Source organism: Protopterus annectens, chromosome 15.part0 (genome assembly GCF_019279795.1).
Source record: "Protopterus annectens isolate FY-2018-M chromosome 15.part0, PAN1.0, whole genome shotgun sequence".
Taxonomy (NCBI): Eukaryota; Metazoa; Chordata; order Ceratodontiformes; family Protopteridae; genus Protopterus; species Protopterus annectens.
The window spans coordinates 216,360,556-216,386,995 of NC_056749.1; the positions used below are offsets into that span (position 1 = coordinate 216,360,556).

General features: G+C 40.9%; 1 protein-coding gene across 4 annotated transcripts in view; it reads left to right on the forward strand.

Annotated features, from left to right (window-relative positions):
* Window positions 1-26,440, forward strand: part of ARHGEF9 (Cdc42 guanine nucleotide exchange factor 9) — a 3,179,575-nt gene that overhangs the window by 637,217 nt on the left and 2,515,918 nt on the right. The window lies entirely within an intron of this gene.

Here is a 26,440-nt window from a genome sequence, read left to right on the forward strand (position 1 = left end):
ACACCATTCTCCAACATAAAAACAATGGCCTTTTCTCCTCTGCTGTATTTCTTGACCCATCGAAGGCTTTTGATATTGTACCACATGATCTTCTACTCTCTGCACTCTCCAACCTCTCCTTTTCCATACCTGCCATCAGTTGGTTCCACAGCTATCTACACGGCCACGAACAGTCAGTTGTCTGGCACAACGATCTATCCCCTTGCCTCCCTGTTACTCTCGGGGTTCCCCAAGGCTCCATCCGTGGCCCCTTGCTTTTCTCCATTTTTACCAATGACCTGCACACCGCGACCAAACATGCCTCCCTCATACAGTATACAGATGACACCACTCTCATCTGCTCAGCTCCAACTCTAACAGAACTACAACAGATCACTCAAGCATCTTTCTCTTCTGTTGAAAGTTGGCTTTGAAATGCTCAACTCCTCCTCAACCCAAATAAGACCAAACTCCTCATCTTTCAACCGTCAAAATCTACCCCGAACATCCCCCATTTCAACATACTTGCCAAAGACAACACTTCCATCTCACCAACAGCCCACACTAAGCTACTTGGTGTACAGATTGACATCAAACTCAAATTTGACACTCACATATCACTCTCAATAAAAAAAGTCTACAAAAAACTGGGTGCATTGTATAGAAACCAACAATACCTAACCAAACCAGCCAGAATCCCTACCGCAACTTCCCAACTAATCTCAACCCTATTCTATGCATCACCCATACTCACAAATCTTTGACAATCAGACCTAAAGAAACTCAAAGCCTGCTACAATAAAACTGCAAAATTTGCATCAGGGGGCTCCCACCACAATCACTACTGTATCTCCCTTAGAAACCTAGACTGGCTTGAGCTTTCTCAACTCCTACACCTAACCCAACTTACCTTTGCTCATAAACTTGTAAACCACCCTCTTAAAATTCCCTCACTTCATACACTTGTCCAACCCTACCAATCGTCCAGACCCCCTGCGCTCCTGCAACAAAAATCTACTCCAAGTCACCAAACCCAACAACTCTGCAGGGGAAGCGCTATTCTCCTACTCCATATCCAGAATCTGGAACTCACTTCCCACTGCCATAACTACCCTCCCTTCCAGCAGTCTCTTCAAAAATGCTCTTAAAGCACACCTAAAATCCTCACTGGCTATGTCCTTGTCCATACCCCAACTAACCCCCCCCCCCGTTCTCCTGTACCACTAATTAGGTGCCAGCTCTATTATTGGCTGTCAACAGGTTATCAGTATTTCATATCCTTTAACTAGCAGATGATTGCAGCACGATGTTTACTCTTTTCTCTGTGTGAGAAATTAATACTACTAAGCAAATGTCTTGCACCTTATATTGTTATTATACTCTGACATATCTCATTACCTGTCAGACTGTGTCTTTGCTATATAAATACGCTGTGTTTTTTTTTCCCTCTTAAATGCTAGATTATACTTTTATATTATGTGATATTTTGCTTGTCTGAATATATGGAGCCTTCCTTGTGATATTGTACTCTGACATATAGGTCATTTCTTCTGCTGAACTGTGTCTTTACTATAATTATACTGTTTCTTTTTTCATCTGATATGCTAGATTATACTCTTATATTATGTAAATCTCATATGTCTGAATATATGGAGCTTTTCTCCCCGGGCCTCTGCTGAAAATGGGCATATACCCAGTCGGACTTTCCCGGTCAACAAATGTAAAATAAAATAAATTGCAATAAGCCCCTTCAATAAATAAATGCATAAAAGTGAATGGGAAACTTTGAATTAAATAATGAATAAAAACTATGAATAAAAAACACACAGATGAAACACATGGTTAGAAGCATATAATGTTCCCACCCACTTGTAAAATTATATTATGTGTAGCTGAATTAAAAAATCAATGAACCATGGGTAAAATAAAACATTATCAAACACTGTAGGGAACCTAACACCAAAAATATAAAGAAACTTTCAACCGTGATAGGGACCCTGATATCACAGATATAAAGAGACTTTCAACTGTAATAAACTGCTAATAGAGACCACGTAACTCAGCCCATAACCACTGGCAGAATCAAATTTGAGTTGCCATCTTAACACAGTGAATTCCAATGAGTCCTTAGAGTCCCCCAGGACCGTCATGTCTTATACTGTCAATGAAGTAAAATTTAAATCCATGGGTATATTATTGGACTTAGTATGTCTAAAAAATGCATTATGCTCATCTTTTTTGTTGGTCATAAATACAATCCCTGCACTGGAAGAATAAAAACTTTGCATCAGGAAAATCTCACCACAACCAGTGATGGAAAACATAGAACCTTCAAGAATATAGCTATTTGATTACAGTTTCCACATTTTTTCATATAGTACCTGGTCATGTTATCAGTGAGAGATTTAAAACATATGTCCTTTTTATAAACAAAATGGGGAAGGGGGCCCGACCCCTTAAATTGATTTCCAGTCATCAAGAATAGATTTCAATTTCTAGATGTGACTGATTTGATGTCAAACTAATGAAGGCTATGATTAAAACCAATGCCTTAACAAAACTATCTTCAACTTGTAATGGAACATTGACTCTAATATTAGAGGTTCCTTTCCCAATCAATGGGATTAAACTAGACTGCTCATATTTGGATGTAACTTCATGCATGATTGTATTGATGAAATTAGATGCATAACCTCACACTCGAACATGGTTTTAAGTTTAGCACTTTCTTGAAGAAAAGTCTCATGTTATGAGATCATACGTACTAATCTGACCATTTTGTCCCTTGACTAAAGCTTTCTTCTGGTATAATAGATGCCAACTAGAAAACTGTAACAATGAATTTGAATAATCTAGTTTCCTATAAATATTTGATTCAAAATAGTGTCTAGTTCTATTTTTGGAAATTTAGATCTAAGAAATTAATATAAATACAGGAATAAATCATGGTAAACTTAAGAAATTCTGTTGTAATATTAAGATAACAGTGAAAATTGTTAAGCTGCTCTAGATCTCCAGTCCAAAAAATAATGATATAATCAAGGTATCAGTTATATGATGACTGCAAATTACTATAGGGAGATGGAAACACAAAATGAAGTTCCCATTGAGTCATAATACCAGAATACAAAAGTGACCACCCCCTTCAATCTATCTTGCTGTTTTAAAAATAGTGACTCTCCACTAAAACTTAACTTTTTAGACAGGTAAAACTTAAGTTACTACTTTCACATCTAACTCCTCTAGTGCACACTGCAGTGTTTAGGATAAACCATTTTTTTCATCTTACCTTTAAGCATCCCTGTGACTAGCACTTGCTCTAAAACCTGCTGGAAAGCACTAGGAAGCCTTAAACTGATACAAACACTCAACTCTCCTTGTTAATAAGGCAAAATTAATTGTAGGCACTAAACAGCCTATAATTGCAAAGTACCTTGCTAAGGTAAGGGAAAACAGCTCCTGTACTTTACAAAAAAAAGCACCAAACCAGGCATGCCCAAGGGTCAGCTTCCTGTGAGTTCTCCTGTCCACCTGTTGAATCTGGGCATACTGGGGCAATGCAGCAATTGCCTCATGTACACAGACAACCCTCTCCTCCTACCACCCAACACTACAATCTGCGTGAGATGCACTTACATAGCCAAACTGGAAGCAAAGCTCTCTCCACCCAAGATTGTGCTGGACTGTCAAGAGGAGAAGGTTAACACCTGCACTACACCTCAAGCAACACATAGCCCTTCTAAACCCACAACAGTAACACCCTCACATAGCAACATTAAACCCTCATATGCGGAGGCCCTTAACAGTAACCTGCCCAAGCAACAAGGACCTTTGAAGTTGAAATGCAAACAAGCACCAATCACAACCAAAGTGTCACATAGCTCACAACACCAGTGTGCCACCCAACAGTAGCCCCTAAGGCAAGACAATGTACCCAACACTTTAGTCATAGGTGACTCTATAGTCTGGCACACTGATGTCCCACTCACCAGGTTGAACAAGGAGAAAACTACAGTTAGCTGTCTGTCGGGTGCCAGGATCCACCACATAATGCATGCACTCAAGTCACTCCACAACAAGTACAGATATGACTCTGTCATTGTTCATGATGAAGTGAGTGACTGGAGATGTACCTCCCTGGACTACATGAAAAGAGACATGGAAGAGCTCTCAGATCATGTGGCCCAGGCAGGTATGACCCTAGCCCTGAGTAGCATCCTGCCTTCACCCAGAATTATACCACAGTATAAGGACAAAATGGTTGACTTCAACAATTGCCTAAGCTTCTGGTGTCACTCAAAGGGGATCCAGTATCTGCCTGGGAAGACATGATCGACAGACCATGATGCTTTGCCAGAGATGGTCTGCACCTGTCTCCCCTGGGATTCAGGTTACTGGCTAAGGCTCTTGCCACCTCTATAGTGCCTTTTATATGCAAAGTTCAAAGGACAAAACCAGCACCATAACTGGTACAAGCTTGCAAAATCTGAAGGTAATGCTACTCAATGCTAGAAGTCTAAACCTCAAAATTCACTCTCTCAAGGCACTTCTAAAAATGGAGAACATTGATATCTGTGCAGTAATTGAGACCTGGTTCAAGGCTCCAGAGAGCACCCCTGCAATACCAGGCTAAAACTCTTACTATACTTTTCAGCCACCAAACCAGGACCGAAACACTAAAAGGTGGAGGAGTGTCCATATTCACCAAAGATAATTCACACCACTAGGCTAGTTGCCCAACACAATGCATCTGAAATTCTCCAGGTGCAACTAACACTAGGTAAGACTGCAATCCAAATTGTAGCTTAGGTTCATAGGTTGATACTAGGCTATCTGCCCTAGGGCATTTATAAGCCTAGCCAGAGTGTGTTTGGCTTTCGCCACACTTTTAGATTAGTTGACTGTGCCTCTGTATAGTAGGTCACAGGAGGTAGCCCTTTTAAGGTTATAGTTTACTGTACCTCTGTCAAGCAGGGACACAGAATAAATCCCAGGGGTAAACTTACGATCTCCCATCCACTCGTCAAGATTTCTCGAAGAGGGTCAGTGAGGGGCTCTGCCTAACATGAATTGGGATTTTGTTCCAGAGTGAGGGGAGCCTCTGGGATATGAATCTGTTCCTCCAGCATGTCCTATTTATTTCTGTGCTGAGGTTCAAGTCCCTGGAGCATGTAGCTCTAAGGGATTTGGATTTCCTGAGGTGAAGCATGTCCATTAATTCTGGGTTGGACATGGCTTTATACGTCAGACACAGATCGCCTCTGAGTAGGCGGTACGCAACTGAGTAGAGCTGGAGTTTCTTTAGCCGAGCTGCATAGGGCATCTGTTTGAGCCCCTTGATCCTCTTGGTGAGGTACTTTTGGGGTCTTTCCAGTTGCTGCAGGTGTTGGGTAAGGTACATCCCAAATGGGGCATTGTACTCAATTATGGGCCTGATAAGTGATGAGTAGAGGGGCTCAATGACCTCTCTTGATCTAGATGTGAATCCTTTCATGATAAGGTGGGCTATATAGGTCTTTCTAACCACTTTGGCAACGTGATTGTCAAAGGAGAGATTGCTATCTACTTGGGTTCCCCAAGTCCCTAATTATGTCTTCCGTACTTAATGGAGTACCATCTATGTGGTAATTTGTGGGCACTTTGTTTTTCACAAAGGGGATGACTATGCACTTTTTGGCATTTAGCTTTAGGCCATGGCTCTGGCACCAGTTATCCATCTCTGTGAGACCCTTTTGGAGGATGCTTGTGTCAGCTGGAGAGTCGATTATGGCACCCAATTTGCAGTCATCTGCAAACTTGGTCAGCCATAGTCCACCCATGTTTGCCTGTACCTCTGAGAAATATATACCAAACAAGAGAGGTCCCAGGTCTGAGCCTTGTGGGACACCACTTGTAACTGGTTTAGAGTCTGACATGGCACCTGCTATTCTGACCATGTGGGTTCTATCCCTGAGCCAGTTTGCAACCCATCTTGTAACATAGGGGTTGATATTTAAGCTGGTGAGCTTATTTATGATGCCCGAGTGGGGTATTGTGTCGAAGGCTTTTGCGAGATCTCCCACCATGCCCCAAGATTCTCACTCCACCTTTCTAAACATACTGGAAAATATTAAGATATAACCAAACACCCTAATACTGGGTGATTTCAACTACCCTACTATTTATTGGGAAAACTACTCATGTACCAACACCTTTGCCCAATGGTTCTTGTTCTTGGAATTCATAAATTCCAATGCCCTGGATCATCTAATCCATAGTTCCACCAGAGGCTCCAATATCCCAGACCTGGTCATTACCAACATGGGAAATCGATGCTCTACACCTATGGTTACCCCCTCGTTTGTCAGGTCTGACCATAATCTAATCACCCTTGATGTCCACATCCCTCCCGCACCCCCCAGTAAGGAAAACTCCGTAAAAAAATTCTCCAAAGACAACTTCATGCTACTCAAGTCAGAAGTGACAAACTTCATGACACCTATGCAGATGCTGAATCCTACACTAAGGCACTGTACGAGCACATCCACTCGTGCATGAATTTTGCCATCCGAAATAGAACCAAGATGTTCTCCTCCAAAAAAAAGGAAGCCAATCTGGTGGTCCCCTGCCATAAACAAACTTGACAACAAAAGGAAGAAACTGTTGCAGAAAGAGGAAAATCCCATGATGCAAAAAATCCCTTACCAGCCTCAGTAAGAAGTTGAGATCCCTCATAAAATCCTCCAAAGCTAGTTTCAAAAATAAAATTGCCAAAGATTCCAAAGACAACCACAAGGCATTCTATAGTATGTCAAGAATCTAAATGGCAATGCTCAGATCTGCTCTGAGCTACAACAGAATGGCATTAAATATACTGATCCCAAGGATATTGCCAATATCCTAGCAGGTTGATTCAGTGCTAACTTCACCCCCCTCTCACCCCATAAAGGGCCCATCTCAATACCCAAAGATTGCCAAATTCTGGTAATGGCCACACAGGTAAAAAAACACACTCTCCAAAGCTAAGAATACAGCATCTATGGGACCAGATGACATCCTGGGCTGTGTACTACATGAACTACAAAATGAACTGGCACCTCACCTAAGTGTCATGTTTAATCATTGCCTCATCTCAGGCTTTGTGCCCACTGAGTGGCGCACAGCTGCAGTTATCCCACTCCACAAGGGGGGATCCACCTTGGATCCTGGGAACTCTGCCCCATCAGTCTGACAAGCCTGATCTGCAAGGCCATGGAACTTATAAACAAAGACATTGGCAACCTTCAAACACTGGACCCCACCCAGTTTGGGTTTGTGAAGGGCTGATCTTGTCTCCTGAACCTGATTGACTTCTTCAAATCAGTCTCCAGAGCTGTGGATGAGGGTAAGGTGGTCTACACAGCCTATCTGGACCAGGCCAAGGCCTTCGACACCACCCCCCACTCTGGAATTATAGATAAACTTACTAAGCTGGGCATTAATCCCTACATCACTCGATGGGTTGTCAACTGGCTTACTGACAGAACCCACACTGTAAAAGTAGCCAACTCCAAATCCAGCTCCAGACAAAGTGATAAGTAGAGTACCTCAGAGTTCAGTCCTGGGACCGCTGTTGTTTGGCATCTACTTTTCTGAAGTACAGGCCAACACTAAGGGACTTTGGCTAGCAAAGTTCCCAGATGACTGCAAACTGGGAGCCATTATTAAATCAAATGAAAAACAAATCACAATTCCACACAATCCGAATGCAAACGTCTTTTTACTGGATAAAATATCAAAACAAAGCTTTCAGATAAAACAATCCTTTATCATTGTTACAAATATAAGAAATTCAATACTCAATATATATATATATATACACACACACACGTCATATAATCACATGACACAGCCATCCTATCGCAACAAGTAGATATTCAATTACAAAGTTTATATTTAGAGCACTCAATTGTTAAATTTCCTTAATCATATAAGAAACAGGGCAATACAAAACTACCATTATAAAAATGTGTATACACACACGCCCTATATCTATGTTTATAACTATATGTTAATAGATATTTTTATAAAAATTATAATATTATACAACATTTCTCTGTTTTAATTCTAAAATTGGTTTAATTGTAATATGTTTATTTATACCCGGAGGAGCATCTGCCTGCAAGAGTACAATTCATTCATATTCCTTCACATCTAGCCTATTAATAATGTCACCATGCCGTATATTAGGTTTCAAGATTTCTATCACTCTAAAGTTAAAGTCATGACCAGTACACTGTTCTAAAATATGTTTCGCTAATGATTTACTTTCAATCCCTCTACGTATATCAGATTTATGCTCCAGAATTCTATCACGTAGTCTTCTGGAGCATTTTCCCATGTAAAATGCCGAACAGACTGTACAGGTTGCTAAATATACCACTAAAGTAGTGTTAGAAATGGCCATATAAGTGAAGGAATAATTTCTTTTTGTAATAGGGCTTGTGTGTATACACATTTTTATAGTGGTTATTTTGTATTGCCCTGTTTCTTATATGATTAAGGAAATTTAACAATTGAGTGCTCTAAATATAAACTTTGTAATTGAATATCTACTTGTTTTGATAGGATGGCTGTGTCATGTGATTATTTTGTGTGTATATATATTGAGTATTGAATTTCTTATATTTGTAACACTGATGAAGGATTGTTTTATCCAAAAGCTTTATTTTGATATTTTATCCAGTAAAAAGAAGTTTGCATTAGCGTTGTGTGGAATTGTGATTTGTTTTTCGTTTGAATCATTCTGCTCAGCACTTCCCACTTCACCAAGCTGCTTGCCTTTGTTTCTTCTTTTTAGCCATTATTGAATGCCCACATGATGTGGATACTCTACAAAAAGGCCTTACAGAAACAGATGCTTGGTGCCAGAGTCATTGGCTCAAGCTCAGTGCCAAGAAATGTATAGTTATCCCCTTTGGGAAAAAAACATGTACCCGTGAATTACCACATAAGTGGCAGTACACTAAACACCGAAAGTGTGATAAGGGACTAAGAGACACAGGTGGACAGTGGTCTCACCTTCTATAACCACATTGCCACAACAGTCAGGAAATCCTTCTTTGTGGCACACCCCATCGCTAAGGGCTTCTCATCCAGAAAATAGGAGGTCATTGTCCCAATATTCTCATCTCTCATTAGACTGATTATAGAATACAATGCCCCATTTTGTATGTACCTCTCAAGACATCTGCAACAACTGGAAAGGCCACAGAAATACCTCAATAAAAGAATCACAGGCCTAAAGCGGATGCCCTATGATGACCATCTAAAAAAAACTCCAGCTATACTGTGTTACATATCGTCTACTCAGAGGCAATCTCTGCTTAACATACAAGGCCATATCAAACCCAGAGTTGCTGAACATGCTTCACTTAAAGAAATCCCAATCCATCAGAGTCACACACTCCAGGGACCTAAACCTTGTCATCACAATTAATAAAACATGCTGGAGGAATAGGTTCCTGACCCAGAGACTCCCCAGACTCTGTAATAGACTGCCCATGTATGTCAAGCATATGGCCTCTTTGACCCCCTTCAAAAGGAACCCTGACATTTGGATGGGAGATAGGAATTCACCCCGGGGATGATGTCAGTTGCCCTGCTAGACAGGGGTCCAGGGAAGTAAATATTGTGGGAAGAAATAGTCAGGGAATTGTTATGGCTAGGCTTGTACAGGCCCTAGGGCCGATAGCCTAGTACCAACCTATGAACCTATAACAAGATTATCAAAACCCGTGGCACAGGCATTACCCATGCCCACTCCTGTGTGTTGTCTAAAGAATTGCCCCTCAAAAAATATGAAATTGTCTGAAACTAATTCCATCAAATCCCTCTAACTATATTATCATGGCCAAAATTGTTGTTCCTACACAGGTAGTTGTACAACCATTCAAGGCCTAAATCATGTGGGATAAGAGAAAAGGGGTCTTTGACATCAATGGTAACAAATGTAACACCCTCACTATATATATCTTTAGATGTTCTTCTAAGAAAGTCCCATGAATCCCAATAAAGATGTGGTATATTGGTACCCACCTCTTTCAATTATTGGTCAATAAATTGGACCGTGGTGAAGGTTTTAGAAGATTTGGCATCAACAATTAACCTCAAAGGTGGATCAACAATGTCTTTGTGTACCTTGGCAATTCTGAAGATGGTAGGAGCTTTTGGGTCAGTTGTCTTTAAGAATTTAAGTTCCTTTTGAGAAATAAAATCTTGAGTAAAAACATGAGACACTTCTTCAGGGAAGTGCAAAACGTAAGACCATGTTTGAGATGTGAGGTTATCCATCTAACTTATTCAATACAGTCATGCGTGAATATATATTCAAATGTGAATATTCTATTTTTGTCCCTATCAACAGTTTGTCACTGTTGAAAGTTTCTTTATATTTGTGGTGATAGATTACTACAGTGTTTATAAACATTTTTGATTTTACTCATAGCTCATTGATTCGACAACCACACATAATATAATAATATAAAACATAATTTTACAAGTGGTTGTCATTCCCAATGTGTTCTATGTATTTTTCATTCATGGTTTTTACTCATTTTTTTAAATTCAATTTTTGCGTGGCTGTGGTGGTGCAGTGGTAAGAATTGCTACCACAGTTGTAACAAAGCACCAAATATCAAAGATAAATCCAAAGAACAACGACAGTTGAGTATAAAAATAAACCTTTATGACAAAACAACAAAGCTTTCAGGTTAACAAACCCTTTTTCAATGTATGACAACAGGTCATACATTGAAAAAGGGTTTGTTAACCTGAAAGCTTTGTTGTTTTGTCATAAAGGTTTATTTTTATACTCAACTGTCGTTGTTCTTAAGAATTGCTACCACACAGCAAGAGGTTTCCTGGTTCGATTCTTGGCTGGGGTGCCTTCTGTGCAGAGTCTGCATGTCCTCCCTGTGTTCATGTGGGTTTCCTCCAGGTGCTCTGTTTTCCTCCCATATCCCAAAGACAATACTGCAGGTGGATTGGACACTCTAAATTGGCCCTAGGTGTGTGTGCCTTCTGTGGAAGGGTGGGTGCCAGACTGGCAACTTGACACTGTAAAAGTCCACATCCAATCGTGTTCTGTGGACCGTTGTTCTACTGTGGTGACCACTAACAGGAAAAGCTGAAAGGAGAAGAAGAAGAAGATTCATTGAAAGGTCTTAATGCAGTTATTTTAGATTAGATCCTATATCGGTAAGAATAAGATTACTGCATGTTTATTTAATTTGTTCAATTAATTGTTCAATTAATTGATTAATTGTAAGCTAATCCTTTTGGGAGGAGTCTTTAAGCATGTATATAAAAAGCTGATTTTTTGTACATTGTTTTATTCTGTGTGTCTTCAGTTGGTTTTTAGTTTATTTTGTGGCTTTTGTTGTTAACGAAACAGTGAAGGGAGCCTGATGTGGCAACAATTGCAATAACTCATTTATCAGAAAAATGAAAACATAAACCTCAGAGTCAAAGCAGGGAGCATGCCAGCTCATGTGTGAGTTGAGGTGAGTTTCAGTCGGTGTTCAGTTAGCTGAGAAAACAAATGTGCAAATTTATATTATTCCAGTCCCATAAACATCATTTTGATTTTGTAAAAAATGTTGGCTTTATTGTGCTCAGTTATGAAGTTGTTGTGCACAAGTGTTGCAGAAAGGCAGGTAGAATATGCATGCAGAGTAGTGAACTAGTCTCTGACAAACTAATAAATCTCTTAGTTTCTGTGGATCAAGGCTTCAGAATAGCTTTTGCGTTTTCTGCAGCATTCTATTGTGTTCACTGTACTTCGGTATATGTACATTTGATTTTCTCTGCAAGTGCCCTTTCGAAATTTTCAAACAAGTAATGGAGAAGCAAAAGTGTCACCCTTGTGTGCTTGTTATTACTACTTAAATAAACCACATATCTAATATCTGCTCATATGAACTGAAAACGACTGCACACTTTTAAATTGCTTTGGGAAGGATTCTGAGCGCCATTCAATCACAACTTCATTTCTTTATTCATTAGGTGTCGTCATGCCGCTGCTGAGAAGGATCACACTTAAACACAGAAACACTGAATGTGAGAGGAGTAAACATCTGATGACCCTCCACTTTGCATACATTCTGTAGCCTCTTCATCTTCCTTTTCTTGACTTTCTGCACCACTCAGACGGCTTCCTTACGACGGTCACATCCCATTGTATGCTCCTTACATTTTTTAACTCTTCACCTGACTTGGTTCTGGCTAAGGAATATAGCCTGGATTGTTTGAACTGCACAACGACTTCCAGATGTTTTTATTCCTACAGCATTACCATTCCTTTTATTTTTCCTTCTTTTAATTTGTACACTGAGACTTAGTGTTTCTATTCCTCTGACAAAATTGCTGTTTATTGTCTTATACTGTTTATCCATTAAAGTATGTAAATAATGAAGCAGCACTCTGTCTCAAAGTCTATTAATGTATAATTAGTAAATATTAACCAACTAGCACTTTGGATGTAGTTACTCAATTTGCAGCTCACTTGTATGATTATTTCATTTGTAGGTTTAACAAATGGGGCTTACTGCCCTTGATGTAGGCAGAATATTGCCCCCTTCATGATTATACATGGTGCACCAAATCTTACATTGTTTGCAGTGTAGGAGTTCAGTACTTTTTCACCAGATATATGCAACTAGGCAACCCTTTTGTATATAAATATGGTGAGCTTCACTGATTGTCCGTTTGGTCTCTGAAAAAATGATTACATTATGGTCTTTGTTGCAACCTCTATTTATTGTCTTTGTTTCTTAGACGCTGCTTTATTTCAGTGTTTTCCTTCCTCCATCCATAATCCAGATCTTGTATCACTGACATTTCCTTGGAGACAGAATAAGGTTTCATGAACAGATAATTAGTTGTAGCAATTTTCATGTTGTTGCTTAGTGAATGCCTGTGTTGGGAATACCTGTAAGGGATTAAATGACACTTTAGACACAAAGATTTGTTTTCATATATGTCCTTGAACATAAACAAGGAGTAATAAATACTAGCGTTGTGGTCTGTGCTGCCTGCTAAACTAGAACATAAACTATGGAGTAGATTATAAGCAGCAGCAGCTGACATCTCCTGGTTACAATCTGAACTACACTTATCACTTACGTCTGAATGTGAGCATATGCATTTACATGTCAGTGCTCTAAATGTCTGAATATCTACATCTGTGTGCATATGCGTGTGTGTTACATTACATTAATATGTTGTGTCCATGTGTGAGTATGCGTGCATATGTGTGTGTTGCATACATTAATGTGCTGTATGTGTTTGAGAAGCATGTATATATATATATATATATATATATATATATATATATATATATATATATATATATACACACACACACACATATAAACCTACATAAATTTATATATACACTACAATTCCAGTCTCACATAGACCTACCACGACAGCAAAGCAAACACATAAACACACAAAATCATACTCGGAGGCTCTAAATAAAAATCTGCCTAAGCAGCAGAGACCTCCAAAGCAGACACCCAAGCAACCGCTAACCCAAAACAAAACACGTGCAACACATAGCTCACAAAGCCAATGTGCCGAACAGTCATAGCCCTTAAGGCTAAACAACACACCTGATACACTTGTAATAGGTGACTCTATCGTCAGGCACACTGATGTCCCGCTCACCAGGCTGAACAAGGAAGAAGGTCACGGTGAGCTGCCTGTCGGGCGCTAGGATCCGCCACATAACACAAGCACTCAGGTCACTCCAAGGCAAGTACAAATATGAATCAGTCATTGTCCATGCTGGTGTGAATGACCTGAGACGTACCTCCCTGGACTACATGAAAAGGGACACAGAGGAGCTCTCTGAGCATGTGGCCCAGGCCGGTATGACCCTGACCTTGAGTAGCATCTTACCCTCACCAACAATGATGCCACAATATGAAGACAAAGATGATCAATTTCAACAATTGGCTTAAGTATTGGTGTCATTCAAAGGGGATCCAATGCCTGTCAGCCTGGGATGACATGCTCAACAAGCCACGATGCTTCGCTAGGGACAGCTTGCACCTGTCACCCCTGGGCTTTTGGATATTGGCAAAGGCTCTTGCTACCCCCATAGTGCCTTATTTAGGCAAGGCTCAAAAGACAAACCCACCTCCATAGGTATCACAAGAGATAAGAAACTAAGAGTAATGCTACTCAACGCCAGAAGTCTAAACCTCAAGATGCATGCACTCTAAACTCTCCTTAGCATGGAGAACATCGATATCTGTGCAGTAACAGAAACCTGGTTCAAGGCTCCCGAGAGCACCCCAGCACTACCAGGTTATACCTCATACCATGCTTTTCGGCCCCAAAACTTGGACCGAACCACAAAAGGAGGGAGTATAAATAATCTTCAAAGATACCCACACCTCCAGGTTGGTGGCACAGCACGAAGCATCAGAGATTATCCATGTGCAACTAACAGTGGGTAAAACTGCCTTCCAGTTTATAGCCTGCTACAGACCACCCTCCCAAACCCAGGAACCCCACTCGGCCTTCCTGAGAACACTGGAAAATATGAAGGTCTCTCCAAACACCATTATATTGGGTGACTTCAACTACCCAAACATAGACTGGGAGCATTACTCTAGCTCCAACACCCTAGCCCAAAGGTTCCTAGAATTTATAAACTCAAATGCTATGGAACAACTTGTTACCACTCCCACAAGAGGGGAAAACATACTGGACCTGATCATCACCAACATGGGGACTGTATGCTCCAGACCAGAAGTGTATCCCTCACTGGTAAGATCAGACCATAAACTAATCTCACTGGATATTCACATCCCGACCCCACCTCCTGCCCAGAAAACCACAGTGAAAAACTTCTCTAAAGCAAATTTCACACTCCTCAAAACCGAGGTGGAATCCTTCAAAGCCCCGGGGCCTGTGGAAAATATGGCCCAGACCGCAGAATCCTTTATAAATGCATTCTATGAACACCTTCAGGAATGCATGGATCATGCAATCCCAAATAAAACCATGACCCAATCCTCCAAAGGCAGATGTCCTGTCTGGTGGACCCCAGCCATAAACGAACTATACAACAGAAGGAGGAAGCTACTAAATGATAGAGCAAAATCCCAAAAAGGGAAGGCATCTCTGATCAGTATTAGCAAAAAACTATGGGCACTCATAAAATCGTCTAAGGCCAGCTTCGAGAGAAAAATTGCACAGGACACTAAGGATAATCACAAGACTTTCTTTAGTTATGTTGGGAACCTGGGTGGGAATTCCCAGATATGCTCAGAATTAGTCCAAAATGACAAAAAATACACCGAACCCACAGACATTGCCAACATCCTAGCTGACAGGTTCAGCGCAAACTTCTCCCCCCCCCCCCCCCACCAAAAGGACAAATATCAATCCCAGCAGAGTGCTGCCCCCCTGACATCTCAGATGCTAAGGTAAGAGCCGCCCTCTCCAAAGCAAAAAACACAGCATCAATGGGACCAGACGGTGTTCCTGGGCTGCGTCCTACATGAACTCCAAGAAGAGCTAAACCCAAACATAAAACTACTGTTCAATCTCAGCCTTACTACAGGATATGTACCCAAAGAGTGGTGTACAGCAACGTGGTCCCTCTCCACAAAGGTGGTGCCTCAACAGATCCTGGAAACTATCGCCCCATAAGCCTGACTAACTTGGTCTGCAAAGCTATGGAAAGGATCATCATGTACCTCATAAATAGAGATATTGGGGACCTACAGACACTAGATCCTACCCAGTTTGGCTTTGTTAAGGGCAGATCCTGCCTCTTAAACCTGGTTGATTTCTTTCAAACAGTCACCAAGGCCATTGATGAGGGGAAGGTGGTCCACACAGCCTACCTGCACCTCGCAAAAGCCTTCGATACAATACCCCACTCGGGCATTATAGATAAGCTCACCAGCTTAAATATAAACCCCTATGTCACTAGATGGGTTGCAAACTGGCTCAAGGACAGAACCCACATGGTTAGAATTGTTGGAGCCATGTCAGACTCCAAACCAGTTACAAGTGGCGTCCCACAAGGCTCAGTCCTGGGACCTCTCTTGTTCGGTATATATTTCTCGGAGGTACAGGCCAACATGGAAGGACTGTGGCTGACAAAGTTTGCAGATGACTGCAAACTGGGCACCATAATCAACTCTCCAGCCGACACAAACATCCTCCAAAAGGGCCTTATAGAAACAGACAACTGGTGCCAGAGCCATGGCCTCAAGCTAAATGCCAAAAAGTGCATAGTCATCCCCTTTGGCAAAAACAAAGTGCCCACAAATTACCACATAGGTGGTAATCCATTAAGTACAGAAGAAGTAATTAGGGACCTGGGGACCCAAGTTGATAGCAGTCTCTCATTTGACAACCACGTGGCCAAAGTGGTTAGAAAAACATTTTATATAGCCCACCTAATCATGAAGGGATTCACATCTAGATCAGGGGAGGTCATCATGCTTCTTTACTCATCCCTCATCAGGCTCATAATTGAGTACAATGCCCCTTTTGGGATGTACCTTACCCAACACCTGCAGCAACTGGAAAGACCCCAAAAGTACCTCACCAAGAGGATCAAAGGGCTCAAACAGATGCCATATGCTGCCTGGTTAAAGAAACTCCAGCTCTACTCAGTGGCATACCGCCTTTCAGGGGCGATCTGTGCCTGACGTATAAAGCCATGTCCAACCCGGAATTAATGGACATGCTGCACCTCAGAAAATCCAAATCCCATTGAGCTACGCGCTCGAGAGACTTGAACCTCAGCACTGAAATAAATAGGACATGCTGAAGGGACAGATTCATAACCCAGAGGCTCCCTTTACTCTGGAATAAAATCCCAGTCCAGGTAAGGCAGAGTCCCTCATTGACTCTCTTCAAGAGGAATCTTGATGAGTGGATGGGAGATCATAGGTTTAACCCGGGTATCACTTCTGTGTCACTGTTAGACATAGGCACAGTATACTAACCTCGAAAAAGGGCATAGCAAAATTAATTTAAAATGGGTGGCGAAAGCCAAACACATTCTGACTAGGCATATAAATGCCCTAGGGAAGATAGCCTAGTATGAACCTATATATGTGTGTGTATGTGTGTGTATATATATATATATATATATATATATATATATATATATATATATATATATATATATATATATATATATTTATATGGGTCTTCTTCAGTAAACCGAACGCCGCTTACTTACCCAACTTTCATATTGCCAGACGAAAAGGCTGACAATCCCATAGCATTGACATCCCTGAACACCAACTTCCCACTCCAGGTAAGTAATCACTTGGCCACCTTGTTGAACTCTGCCCCTTACCCCAGCAGTAGTGCAATCTTTGAGTTGGGATATTTAGTTAGGGGGTTGTGGGGGCACAGGCCCCCACATGGGTAGGCTTAATTTGCTTTGTTTTCAGGTTGGCCAAGTGGTTACATACCTGGAGTGGAAAGTTGGTGTTCCGGGACATCAGTTTTATGAGGTTGTCAGCCTTTTGTCTCTGCAATATGAAAGTCGGATAAGTGAATGTTCAGCCTACTGAAGTAGACCTATATATATATATATATATATATATATATATATATATCTACTGCCAGCTGTGATATTGAGAAAAGATAAGTGTTTATTCTCATTTTTTGTCTGCATCTTCATTTAATATCTCTGTAATCTGTACAACTCTTCTTATTCTTCTTGTTTGTCCCCACCCACCCAGTTCTTGTTTTGGTGTTAGTGTTGGTGGCTCTGGAATTGCCAGTCCCTCCTGTAAGTCTGTATTTGAACACTCCTCCAGAGTCCATCTCATTTGCTCACTTAACCGAATACAGTGAGATCATATTCTGAGTCTAGTATTCACTCTACATAATAGAGAGAGAAGATTTGAGAAGGCCAACCCTCTTAGGTTCTTCCTTTCTCTCTCCTTGCACTTTACTAACAAAAAAAAAAAAAATTCATCTGCTTTTACTGCATTTGTGTTACCTCCTACTTTATTTTGCTTTTGCGTCTTCTTAAAAGTACTCAATTTTATTTATTCTGCTGTACTTATTGCTGCTTGGTAGTAGCCTGATTAAATTGTAAGTGTTATTCTAAGTCTTTTGGTTTAAGAACTTGGGCTTCATACCGGTTGTTTCACATTAAGAAGGTTTGTGGTCTGCACTGTTGTGGGCAGGACAGGTAGCTTACATCCTTCTAAGCTGGGAATTGCTGATTGAAAGCTCAGTGTCTGGTATTGTAAAAGTGTATTAGTTCTGGTTTAAGCACTTGGGCTTCAGGCCAGTTATTCTACATTAAGAAGGTTTGTGGTCTACACTCTTGTGGGAGGAGAGGCTGGATTCTGGCCTTCTGAGCTGGGAATTTCTGGTCACAGGCTTATTGTGCCTGCTTATTCGAACTGTTTCTTTCTGAAATTGGTGCGCCTTGTTGCTATAGCATAGGACCAGATTCAGGCTTGCTGAATCCAGCTTTGTTTGTATAACTTGAGCATTGATCCAGGCCATCTTTTCTGGAGAAGGTTCCCCTGCACCCTAGTAGCGGGAGTGTGCAGTTAGAACTTGTCTGAAGACTGCTGGAACAGGGCTCAGTTTTGAGTTTTTTTCTGGTTAATTGGTAACTTGCTTAAATCAGATTGTTTGTTTTCTATTGTTTTATATATATATATATATATATATATATATATATATATGTATATATATATATATTTATAAAAAAAAATAATTTGCACTTTATTCATCTGCTTTTACTGTATTTGTGTTTCTTCCTACTTTATTACTAGGGGCATTGACTACAACTGTAAACTGAGATATATAACAATAAGCATCTTTTTATGCGCATTTAAAGTGTTTTTTGATTGTATCTGCTTTATTTTCTGAAAAAAAAAAAAAAAATATATATATATATATATATATATATATATGTATATACACACACTTGTTTCCCGCCTTTCTAAGCTAGTATAGTCCAGTTTTCAGGTTAGTGCTGAATTCAGGGCTGTGTTACAAATCTCTGTGTTTGCCCACTCCTTATTTGGATAGAAGGAAGTTTCTCTGTTCACCTGTAAGAGAGGGGAGCTATCTGTCCCTAGAGGAGTGGTTTCAGCCCAGAAAATAGTAGTTTATTGGCCATTTTGGGCTAATTTCTATCTCTCTTTCTTTTTCCTGCTATAAAAACCACATTTGCCCAGTTTTCACGCCAGGCAGTGCCGGTTAGCTAGGGTATAACTATTCCCCGCTCCACAAAGTCTCCTCTTCAATTTTTCCCTTGGAACTAGACAAACTTTCAACTTAAGCACTCAAGTCATTCATTTCTCAGCCCAGCACTTGCTCAAAACTCATAGCAAGCACTTATAAACCCTAGCACTACAGAAGGACAAGGCTCACTATTCAACCTTACCAGCCATTCTGTAAAACAGTTTACCGTACCTATCCAGGCATGTCCAAAGGGCAGTTTCAGATCTACTCTCCAGTCTAACTGGTGAATCTGGGCATTTTGAGGCAATGTTACAACTGCCTCATGTACACAGACAATCCTCTCCTCCTACCACCAAACACTAATAAATGCGAGAGATGCAATTATACAGCCAAACTGAAGGCTAAGCTCTCTCAACCCAAGACTGGATCAGACAGTCAAGAGGAGAAGGGAAATACTGGCATCACACCACCAGTCTCACATAGACCTATTAAACCAGCACTGGCAAAAAATACAAGTAAATACACAAAAACATACTCGGAGGCTCTAAATAAAAATCTGCAAAAGCAACAGAGTCCTCCAAAGCAGACATCCAAGCAACCTCCACCCTCCCAACACAAACCATGAAACACATACTTCACAAAACGAGTGTGCCACGCAATCACAGCCCTCAAGGCAAAATAACATACTAGTAATAGGTGACTGTATAGTCAGGCACACTGGCATCCCACTCACTAGGCTAAATAAGGAGAAGGTTACTGTTAGCTGCCTGTCGGGTGCCAGGATCCACCAAATAACAAGCACTCGGGTCACTCCAGAACAAGTACAAATATGACTCTGTCATTGTCCATGTTGGTGTGAATGACCTGAGCCATACCTCCCTGGACTACATGAAAAGACACATGGAAGAGCTCTCTGATCATGTAGCCCAGGCCTGTATGACACTGACCCTGAGTAGCATCCTGCCCTCACCAAGAATGATACCACGGTATAAAGGAAAAATTATCAATTTCAACAATTGGTTAAGTTTCTGGTGTCATTCAAAGGGTGTCCATTTTCTGTCTGCCTGGGATGACATTCTCGATGAGCCACGCTGCTTCTCTACAGACTGCTTGCACCTGTCACCCTTAGGCTTTCGAATACTGGCCAAGGCTCTTGCCACCCCCATAGTGCCTTTTTTAGGCAAGGCTCAAAAGACAAACCCACTGCCATAAATAGCACAAGTAACAAAAATCTGAGGGTAATGCTACTCAATGCCAGAAGTCTAAACCTCAAAATGCATGCACTTTCACTCCTCAGTATGGAGAAAATCGATATATGTGCAGTAACAGAAACCTGGTTTAAGGCACCAGAGAGCACCCCAGCACTACCAGGCTACAACTCATACCATACATTTTGGCCACAGAACCCGGACCGAAATACAAAAGATGGGGGAGTATCCATATTCATCAAGGATACCCACACTTCCAGATTAGTGGCACAGAACAATGCTTCAGAGATTATCCACGTGCAACTAACAACGGGCAAAACTGCAATTCAAATTGTAACTTGCTACAGATCACCCAGGACCCCCATTCCACATTTCTGGAAACACTGGATAACATAAAGATCCTACCAAACACCCTAACATTGAGTGATTTCAACTGCCCAAACATTAACTGGGAGAACTACTCAAGTACACCAACTCCCTTGCCCAACATTTCCTAGATTTTATAAACTCAAATGCCCTGGAACAACTGGTCAACACTCCCACCAGAGGTGACAACATATTGGACCTGGTCATCAACAACATGGGCGACCGGTGTTCCACACCAGAGGTCAACCCCTCGCTGGTTAATCTGACCATAAACAAATCACTTTGGATATCCACATTCCACCCCCCACCCCGGACAAGGAAACCACCGTGAAAAACTTTTCAAAAGCAAACTTCACGTTACTTAAGATGGAGGTGGAAAGTTTCAAAGCCCCCATGATAAAGGATAATGCTGTCCAAGCTGCAAAATTCTTTACTAATGCATTCTATGGGCACCTGCAAGAATGCATGGATCGTGCTATCCCAAGCAAAACCAAGACTCACTCCTCCAAGAAAAGGAAACCAAATCTGGTGGACCCCTGCCATAAACAAGCTATACAATAGAAGGAGGAAACTAGTACAGAAAAGAGTAAAATCCCAAGAAGGGAAGACATCCCTGATCAGTATCAGCAAGAAACTACGATCCCTCATAAAATCGTCCAAGGCAAGCTTTGAAAGAAAACTTGCCAAGGAATCCAAAGATAACCACAAGGCATTCTTTAGCTATGTCAAGAATCTAAGTGGCAATGCTCATATCTGCTCGGAGTTAGTGCAGAATGGCACAAAATACACTTAACCAACTGATATTGACAACATCCTGGCAGACAGGTTCAGTGCAAACTTCACCCCCGTCTCACCCCCAAAAGGGCCCATAACCATACCAGAAGTATGTAGAGCGCCTGAAATCACAGACACTCCAAAGCCAAAAACACAACATCAGTGGGACTGGATGGTGTCCCAGGATACATCCTACATGAGCTCAAAGACGAACTAACCCCTCACCTAAACACAATGTTCAAACTCAGCCTCTCCACAGGCTACATACCCATAGAGTGGTGCACAGCAATGGTTATTCTGCTCCACAAAGGTGTGGCCACAACAGACCCCAGGAACTATCGCCCTATAAGCCTGACTAGCTTGGTCTACAAGGCTATGTAGCGCATCATCATGGAACTCATTAACAGAGACATTGGGAACCTCCAAACACTGGACCCTATCCAGTTCGGCTTTAAGGGCAGATCATGCCTCCTAAACTTGGTGGACTTCTTTGAGACAGTTACCAAGGCTATAGACGAGGGAAAGGTGGTACACACAGCCTACATAGACCTCGCAAAGGCCTTCAACACCATTCCCCATTTTGGTATTATAGACAAGCTTGCCAGCCTGAACATAAACCCCTATGTTACAAGATGGGTTGCCAATTGGCTCATGGACAGAACCCCCATGGTGAGAGTTGCGGGAGCTAGGACTGACTCTAAGCCGGTTACAAGTGACGTTCCTCAAGGCTCAGTCCTAGGACCCACCCTGTTCAGCATATACTTCTCAGAGGTACAGACAAGCACAGGAGGACTATGGCTGACTAAGTTTGCAGACTACTTCAAACTAGGGGCTATAATTGACTCACCATGTGACACAGGCATCCTCCAAAAGGGTTTCACTGAGATGGATACCTGGTGTCAAATTCATGGCCTCAAGCTAAATGCCAAAAAGTGCATAGTTATTCCCTTTGGAAATAACAAAGTACCCACAAACTACCACATAGAAAATGTAATACGGGATCTGGGGACCCAAGTAGATAGTAATCTCTCCTTTGATAATGACATTGCCAAAGTGGTTAGAAAAATCTTTCTATGTGGCCCACCAAATCACAAAAGGGTTTGCATCCAGATCAAAAAAGGTCATTGTGCCCCTCTGCACATCACTCATCAGATCCATCATAGAGTACAATGCCCCATTTGGATTGTACCTTACAAGACACCTGCAACAGCTGGAAAGACCACAGAAGTACCTCACCAAGAGGATCACTGGCCTCAAACAGATGCCCTATGCAGCTCGACTGAAGAAACTCCAGCTATACTCTGTTGCATACCACCTGCTCAGAGGTGATCTCTGCCTGACATACAAGGCCATGTCCAACCCAGAATTGATGGACATTCTCCACCTAAAGAAAACCTTATCCTCTCGAGCCACACGCTTTAGGGATCTAAACCTCAACACAACAATAAATAGGATGTGCTGGAGGGATAGATTCCTGTTCCAGAGACATCCCATGCTTTGGAACAATATTCAATCTACATTAGGCAGAGCTCCTCGCTAGCACTCTTCAAGAGAAACCTTGACGAGTGGATGGGAAACAAAAAGTTTACCCCAGGGATCACTTCAGTGGCTGTGCTGGACAGAGGCACAAGGAACTAATCTAATGGGGAGGCAGATAGCATAGTACCTACATATATATATATATATATATATATATATATAGAGAGAGAGAGAGAGAGAGAGATTTCTCTGTTAGCTGTACAGCCTCTTTAAAATTCAGAATCAAAACTTATTTTTACTCATCATTATGAAGAGAAATATACAATAGTACCTTTGAAATAAAGTATAGCAGTCACTTCTCTTTTGGCTACAGCTGCATTTTCATCTGACTTCAGTCTTTATTTTTGCACAGCATACAGGATTTCCCTGTCTGAGTTTCCACATTTAGAGGTACAGTGTTTTCCCTTTTTAAAGAACGAACAGCTTCAGTTATTCATACAGGCTTTCTATATACTTATCTCAACTAAAAAATGCACTTTCTTTCTCTGACAACAGAACATCTTTTTGCTTTTGGCTTTGAGAAATGTACAAGCAATATTTATGCATTTATTTATTTTTAATTTTACCTATTGTTGACCAGGTAATCACAGTGGACAATTTACTTGTTTTCAGAGGTGACCTAGGAGCACTGTCTGATTAAATGTTTTGCTTAGAGTTGCACATTAGGCAAATGAAGGTAAAAGGAGTCAAACCCACTTCCCTGGACACAGGGAGTGATGCATGAACAGTTCAGAGCTTTAGTCGTTTTGCATTAATTCTGTGGTGCAACTTAATACTTTCAGCTGCATTTCTTTGCATTTTGTAGTAAATTCATATTCTGTAAAATGATTCTGTGTTTTAATAGCCCTACCAGGTTTCTTTTTTCTTTCTTTTTTTTTAGCCTAAGCCAGGGGGAATCTTTTTTGTTGTCTTAACCTACCCATATTGCATATTTCACTCCCCAGATCAGAAATCAGGGACTCTTAAGGACAGAAGTGTATAAACAAGGATGTGGAGTAGAAACTATTGAATAATCTCTGGGTGTCTGTCCCAGTTTTGACTGACCCATTTTTAGAAACAGGGTCATTGATATGTTGGGATATCAAATCAAGGAGATGTAAATTTCCATTTGATGACCAACCGTTTGTGTTCAGCAGTGGACAGCTTCTCGGCATAATTGTTCATCCTTATCCCTAATCGTTTGTGAATCTTTCTAAAGATTTCTTACAGAAAAGTGCATCATTGTACCCAATTTTGTGCAATACATTTCATGACTGTTTCTATCATGTGACATTTTTCATCACATAACTGCATATATAAAATTTAATGTTGTTTAGAGCTTTGTTATTTCTGAATAAGTCTTGTTTTTTTTAAGTTACAAGTGCCAAAATGAAGGTTACAATAAAAAACATCTCTGGGGAAGACAAAGCATGTTTTTTTGTTCTGTAAATTTGAAATGTATGTTAAAAGAAGAAAAATTGAAATATTGTTAGTTTAATATTTCCTCTTAATTTGAATTTAAAAGTGCATGCGTTAATTAATGCTTTGGTTTTAGTAATAGCACACAATGCCATCTGATACGATTGTATGCTATGTAAAATATAATTTGAGATGTGAACTTCAGTCTGAGGAAGTCTGTAATATGTATGACATGAAACAGCTCTCAAGGTTTTTTATTGAAAGTTTTTTTTATATTTTTGGCATCTTTTAGCTATTTTTTACTTGATAGTTTGAGAGTTGTTCAGAACTAAAATTGCTAACTGGAGAATTGTATTCCATGATGGGGCAATGAGTTATCGTGAATAAGTGAATCAGGAAGAAAGTAATCGAGAAAGGGTCGAAGGATTTGTAAATGAATGTAGGGTTATTAAGCATGCAGGACATGAGACCACTGAGGAGTCTAGCTCAGTTATCCAATTCTCATCTGGTTAAGTAACTTGCTAAGAGTCACACAGTAGGCAAGTGGAGACAAAGGGGATCAAACACTGCACTACAGGAAGCAACTTATTAGCAGCTAATCATTTTAATAACTGCCATACTTGACCCCCTGTACTAACTGCTACAGTTAGACAAGATCATAGAAGTTGTTACACCTATAGTCTTTTAAGTAAGTATTTTTTTCCTGAATGCAGTCTTGATAGTTTGGACATAAGGTTATTAAAAAGTGGGTTCTAAGTTCTGCTAATACTTAAGCAGACTAATCACGTTAGGCATCAACTGTGGTACACAGTATCCTCAAGACAGGAGAATATGGATCATAGACAGTGTACCCCATCAGAGCTAGTAACTTTTTTTTTTTTTTCAAAAATTGACTCAAGGTGATTTGTTCATGTTGATTAATGTCATCAGAAAATAGGCACAGCTATTTGTCAATAAGTGGGTTGAGAACCCGGCCTGCTGTGACCTACACCAGGGACCCATACTAATGGTGCGAGGGGTGCATGTGCCCAGTGTGTGCCTCCCATAAAATCCAGCAGCCTTAGCTGGCTAGTGTCCAGTTGCCCAGCCTGGGTTACCTGGGATAGCTCTGAGTGAAAAGATGAATACAAACCAATTAACCTGCCAAACATAAACTATGGATTGGTATACTTAATATAGGTCTACCCATAGGGCGGAAGTGGATGACGTTATGGTAATGAGACGGTTATACATTTTATGTGTCCAGGAGACAAAATGGAAGGATAGTGCAGCAAAGCCACTTGGTTTGGGATCCAGAGTCTAATACTCAGGAGGAGTACAGGATAGAAATGGTGAGGAAATTGTGGAGAGGGAAGAGGCTTCAGAAGACAGTGAGGGATGTCCTCAGAATTAGTGACAGACTTGTGGCAATCATACTCCAGCCTAATGATAGGTCAGTATTCATAATCTCAGCCTGTGCCCCACAGCAGGGATGTGATAGTGAGGAAAATAATGCATTCAGGCAGCAATTGCAGGACCTACTAGATAAAGCAGGATTATATTAATTGGTGTTAGTGGATGACCTGAATGCCCATATTGGGACAGATAGAGCAGGATATGAGGACTGCCTTGGTCCATATGTGTGGGGTAACAGGAATAAAGAAGGAAACACCATTCTCAACTTGCATCTGGCAAATGGGTTGATGGTGGCCAACACATAGTTCAGCAAGAGAGAAAGTCACAAGATAACATACACAAGTGTCCAACATGCAACTTAGGTAGACTAGATTAAAATCAGTGACTGCAAAGTCATCCACAGTGAAACAGCTGGCCCACAGCATAAACCACAGTTTGCCACAATCAGCTGCAAGCAGTGGTCAGAGAAGACTTTAAGTTCAACAGAGACCAGGCTGAAGACCTGGAAGTTGACTGGAATGAAAGCACAAGAGTTCAAGGAATTACTCAATGCTGTTGCA